Here is a 5,978-nt window from a genome sequence, read left to right on the forward strand (position 1 = left end):
AACAAGAATGAAAATCAGGATAGAGGAATTAGAGGAAGACAGAGGAAGGTGGGAGGGAAGTAGAAGGAGACTAAAAAAGAATGGTATCATATACATGTATCCACTCCCCAAAATGACTGTATTTCTGCAGGCATGTATTCATAAAATGCAAAACATTAAAAAATATTATCCCATCACATGTTAAAGCTCCCCGATGTGACAAATGAGGAGAATAGCTGTGTCTACCTAATCCACTTTTTGCAAGGACTAAATGAGCTAGCAATTATAAAACCTTTAGGGAAGTTTCTAGCACCCAGGAAGTATTGGCTATTGTTATCCTTGTATTCATTTATCAAACATTACAGAACATTTTCTGTGTTCTAGGCCTGGATAGGGGCCCTAAATATTCAGCAATGAACAAGACCTAAGGCCATTCTTCATGGAGCTAACGATATAGGAGGAGAGGGTACTCTGAAGTCAAGATAATTCTTGTACTCTGGTGGTTGTGATGCCTCTCAGGACTGATCATCATTATGCAGTTGGAGTTGTTCCAGTTAGTCCTTTCCCTCCCAACTGCAGCCTTTCCCTCATTCTAGGTACAGTCCCTTGTTCTTTCCTGGGTGCCAATATGTTGTTTCTTGGAATGGCTCTGCAGGCTCTGCAAGATGAAGAGACTGGACTCTGTTTGGCTCTAAGAGCTATCACTTTGTTTACTAGCTTTGTTCTGGTCCAGGACCAATTTTAGTGATCTCAGAGCAAGCAGATTCTGAGAGATGAAGTCTAGCATCCTCACTGAACACTAGAGGCCACTGAAGAGTAGGAACGTTTATGTCCCCAGGCTTGCACAGTTGGTTTTGGGGAGAAAGCGGGTACTGATGCTCCCAAAGAAGTTGCATCTTTTGTTGTCCTTTGGGAACTTTCTCTACTAAGCTCCTGCCTGCATCCTGTGAGACCTGAATAATGTTTCACCTATGGCCTTGCCCATAAAAGGAAAATACAGTCTCCTAGATATCTTGTGAGAAAAGAGAAACATTGCTAGGGCCACATCACTTCTGATCTCTCTGTCTGTTTTCATTCCATCCATGCCATAAGCAAGACATTTGCCTCTTAACTCTACTCCTTCGAAAAAAAATTCCTAGAGAAAGAGCCTGCCATGTTACACAGAACTTTGTAGAAAACCTAGCCCTGTGCACTGGACGAGAGCTTATCTTGGCATACGCCATTTTTGAACAATACAACTGTAAAATGACAATAAAATTAGTCAATATATGATCTGACCAAAAACTATGTAGTTAAATTTAACAAAATTTATTACAGCAGACAATATATGGCTATTGATCTTCCTCCAAACATTCCCACTTGCTTCCAGTGCATTTATACCATCCCTCTTGCCGCTGTCTAAAGCCAGTTCTCTTTCCTGACTGCCCTTAGTGTTGCTCTGCTGGCTGCCTTGATGTCCTGACACGATTCAAACATTTACATATCACGGCCAGTTTGACTTTGGGAAAGAGCCAGAAGTTACACGGTGTCAGATCTGGTGGATAAGGAGGCTGAAGACATACTATAATAATTTCATTTGACAGAAAGTGCTGTAAATGCTCATCCACAGATGAATGGATAAAGAGAAGGCAGCATACATACATGATGGAGTCTACCCAGCCATAAAGAGAGGTAAATTTGAGTCATTCATAAGAAAATGAATGACTCTTGAGATCATAATGATAAGTGAAGCAAACCAGATCCAGAAGATTAAATATTGCACAGTTTCTTAAATATGAGAAACCCAAAATAAATAATTTGAAGAGCAAAATAAAAGAGAGATGTAGGAAATGAGGTGGTAGATGGTGCCAATGAGAAGAGGATGTGGAGCAGGGGAATGAGGGGAGGGAGGGGAGAGAGAGGAGTTAAAATGATCAAGATGCAATATATATATGTACCAGCCCTCCAAGATGAATGTAATTATTACGTATTGCAAATATATGTATGTAAAAAGATTGAAACATCCACTATAGTTTTGGACAGCACCTTGTATGTTCGTTTTCATAATGTAATACAAGTTTTGTTTTCCCACTGTGACTGGGAAGATAGTTGGAACTGAAGTCTTTTGAGAGAATCATCTGAAAACTCAGGGCACATGTTTACGTGATGAGCCTGTTAATTCTGGGGTTATGTCTCATTTCACACATGAATATATGAAGATCACGGTGTGCCTGATATTTGTTAAATGCATTTTCTTTGTCCTTTCTTTACTATAAAGGCAAAATGCTGTTAATTCCAGCATTTTAAAATCCATGCATCAGGTTAGAAAATGTGGGATGGGGAGGAAGATGCTGATCAAGACCTTAGAGTCTGAAGCCCTTGTTGCTCTATAGAGCAGATCCTTGCTATCCCCCTCCACTGGAAAGCTTGGCTCCAGTTGGTCACATGACTTCAGACAGCCAATCAAGGATAAGGATGCTATTTTGAGGAAATTGGATTGTGTTAATAGGGAAGCACTCAGACCATGTAGAGCTGAGAGATGGATTCTGGGCTGATCCTGAATTGAGTCCCAATTGAAATCTCTGGATTCTTCTGTTTTATGTGTTCATACATTTTTTTTTCCCTGTATGTGACTCAGGTGCGACCAACTTTGCCAGATTCCATGAACTTAACAGGTTTTTAAACAAATCTTTTAGATGTACAGAGTGGGAGCCTGAATATAAAAATCTGTCTACTTGTAAGTAGTCATACTTGCCACTAGCTGAATGGTTCCTGCTATAGCTATAGAGAATTTGTGTTATCTGCTTTGATCTGAGATACAAAGAATAAAAAACCGTCTCTTAGTGCACACTTTAAGAGATGCTATGTTTGTCTCTGGATGCACTCCCAAAGCCTTATGCAGTCATGGGGTGGGCTTTGAGAGTTTTTGGTTGACTCATGGTCCAATGGGATTGTAGGTGTGAGTGCTACACCCACCCTGTACTGGGTGTAGCAGGGTGGGTAGCCTGCATACAATATAAGGGAAGGAAAGAGCCTCACCGCTGCTTCTCCTCCCTTTTTGCTCTTGCTGTTTCTCACTACCATGAGCAGTTGCCCTCTGCTGTGTGCCACTCTGCCTTGGAGCCAGTCGAGTATGGAATGAAACCTCCACAGACTATGAGCTAAATAAACCTTTCTTTCCTTAATTCTGGGTGTCAGGTATTTTGTCTCAGCAATGAGAGAAAAGTAACCAAGACAATAGGCCACATTCAGACTTACTACACCCCAAATTGGAAAGAGCCCACAGGTTCAGCACAAAGTACACTTCGAAGTATGCACAGGTGGCACTGCCAGGTCTGCTTTTACGAAGCAGCGTCCCATGGCATTGAAGGAGTGGCAGTACCGGGGGCGCCTGGAGTCAGTCCCCAGTTTCCTGCAAGGTTATGTGGAACACTGTGAAAAGAAGGAGCAAGAGACAAAATGGCAGTGCAACAGGGAGCTGGGAGAACCAGTTGCTCCTGGGGAACAGATGACCACAAAGGAGCCAGAACCTCGGTATTTACGGTATTTACTGATTACATCTGTATCAAGGACAATAGGTGAAGAGGAATGAGCATTTCCAGGAACAGTAATGGTGATTGGGTGGGGGGCAGCTGGTAAGAAGAGCAAAGCATTCTTGCCAGGATGAGACCAGGGGCAAGAAGGACACTGTGCTTCCTCAGGGGAAGCTATTTACTGTTGCTCCTATGCTGCTTTAAAGATCCTTGTCGTCCTCAGCAAGTCTCACCTTGCCCTGTGAGCACCACAGTAGCACTAACCACAGGGCTTCAGCTGTGACCAGAACAAAGCAGGGAATTTCCGCGTTCCAATCTGGCTCAAAGGGAAGGACAAAGACAGCCTCAGATGTCCCCCAGCCTCAATTTAAAATCCGTGGACCCTGACACAGCATGATGGGCTCCAGAGACTGGCTAGGTGGGGATCCTGCTTTGCTACTTATAGCTGTGAGACATAAACAAGCTATTTCATTTCTCTGTGCCTCAGTTTCCCTGCCTGTAAAACAAGAACAATATAGCACCCACATGTGGGATTATTTTACAGACCATATTTGTAAAGTGCTTAATCGATGCCCTATACTTTTAAAAATTGCAAACATGCTCGGTAATAGACTAGCCTTAGAAGTACTGACATTTTCTCCTGATTGACACTATTGGATCTAAAATACAAGACAGCGCAATGAGCTCACAGCTCTATGTGACTCTCAACCTATCTCCATTCCGCCTCTGCTGTTTAGTTCATTGAACTATGATTCTCTGAGAAACAGAAAGATTTAAGAGCTCCATCCACACACACCACCATATCTTTTGGGTTCTGAGGGACATCTTTTGCAAAGCTTGTAAGGTACAGTGACAGGGACCTTAGCTCAGGACCGTTGTCTTTTCACCACCTGGTGCTGGTGGCCTGACATGGCTCAAAAATAATAATGTCAATGTTCAAGGCATGTTTGAGAGGAATATTTTGATACATTCCATAAGAAACTTTTTGCTTAAGTGTCTCTATTGTGACTTAGGGAGTAAATTGATGCTTTCATTACCGTGCTCACTTTTCCACCACATTATGACATTTCAATTCATTTTAAAATCTAGTGTGTATAGGTAGGCTTGCCCATCTGTCTCCTAACCTGTGTTATTGCTATTCTGCTTTGTGGATGTAAAATCCTATTTCCCCCCCCCCTTTTTTTTTTTCCTATTTTGTTTTAGCCACTGAAAGGGAACAAGGCATAGGTGACCGTGAAAAGCATATTGAAGCTATTTTAGCAATGTTACTCCATTAGAGTATTATAGGGAAGGTAAACAAGATTCAACAAGTACAATAATATTAGAAAAACATCTGTAAGATCAACTTCTTGTTTGTGCAGCATATTGATTAGAACTCTTTGTGTAAAGTACACAAAATAAATAAATATGTTTGTAACTGGGTTCTAGTGTTAGACTTTTAAATCCATGTTTATATTTAAAGAGCTATCAGTTTATAAACAGAATCTGTCAAGTGAAGTGGAGATAAATAAAATGTTTTTGTTTACAGATGACTTCAAATACAGAGTTCATTATTCTTTCAACCAAACTGTTTAGTTTTAGCAGTGGCTAGTCACTTGGGTTGGTTCTCTCAAAGTCTATGTCAACATCCTAGCATACAGAGAAGAAAAAATCCCCTGAAAGTATGACGTAATCCTGCACCATGCCCCTGCAGCTAGGGTTCAGTCAGTTGAAGAACATGTGTGAGATGTGAAAGGAGATAGGACGTCAGAGTGTATATAAACAGGCTCTAACAGCAATGAATTTTAGCAGTATTTGGATTCTACATTCCATTCTGGTCATTGGCTTTGTGGCTTGAAGGGTCTTTGAAATTGACAGTGACAGTGTCAGTTGAATTAACTTTCTGGGTCTGCATTATTCATAGTGGGGTGAACTTGGAGGTAAGGTCCTCCATTCCTTAACCTGATTTTGTAGGGATTTAATCATATGTTACTCTGATGGCAATTCCAGTCTTTTTCGTTGAACAACAAATATTAAGTCATATTCCTAATATATGTATTGCTCATTCTTCATTATTGTTTTTTTTCCGGCACCAGGAATCGAACTCATGACCTTGTGCTTGCTGGGCAGGCACTGTGCCGCTGAGCTAAATCCCCAGCCCCATCATTCTTCATTCTTGTCCTGGAATCTTTATATAAATGTCACCCAGCAAATAAAAATGCCATGATGAATATATAAAATTGCTACTTATGTAACTCACCGAATGTGTCCTTCTATCTGTTTGTTTGGAACCGGTAGTACTTTTGCTCTTTATCTTGAGATTTCATTCACACTGTGTATTACTCAGATTTTGCATCACTGGGACACAATTCCTGACACTCACAACTTGAAGGGAGGTTTAATTGGGCTCCCAGTTTCAGGGGATTCTGTCTGTGATTGGATGGCTCCACGCAGAAGTCTCCTGGCAGAAGGGATGCAGAGGAGAAGCAGAGCAGGGGAACAGCACCA

Source organism: Chinchilla lanigera, unplaced genomic scaffold (assembly GCF_000276665.1).
Source record: "Chinchilla lanigera isolate Chin_1 unplaced genomic scaffold, ChiLan1.0 scaffold00052, whole genome shotgun sequence".
Lineage (NCBI taxonomy): Eukaryota > Metazoa > Chordata > Mammalia > Rodentia > Chinchillidae > Chinchilla > Chinchilla lanigera.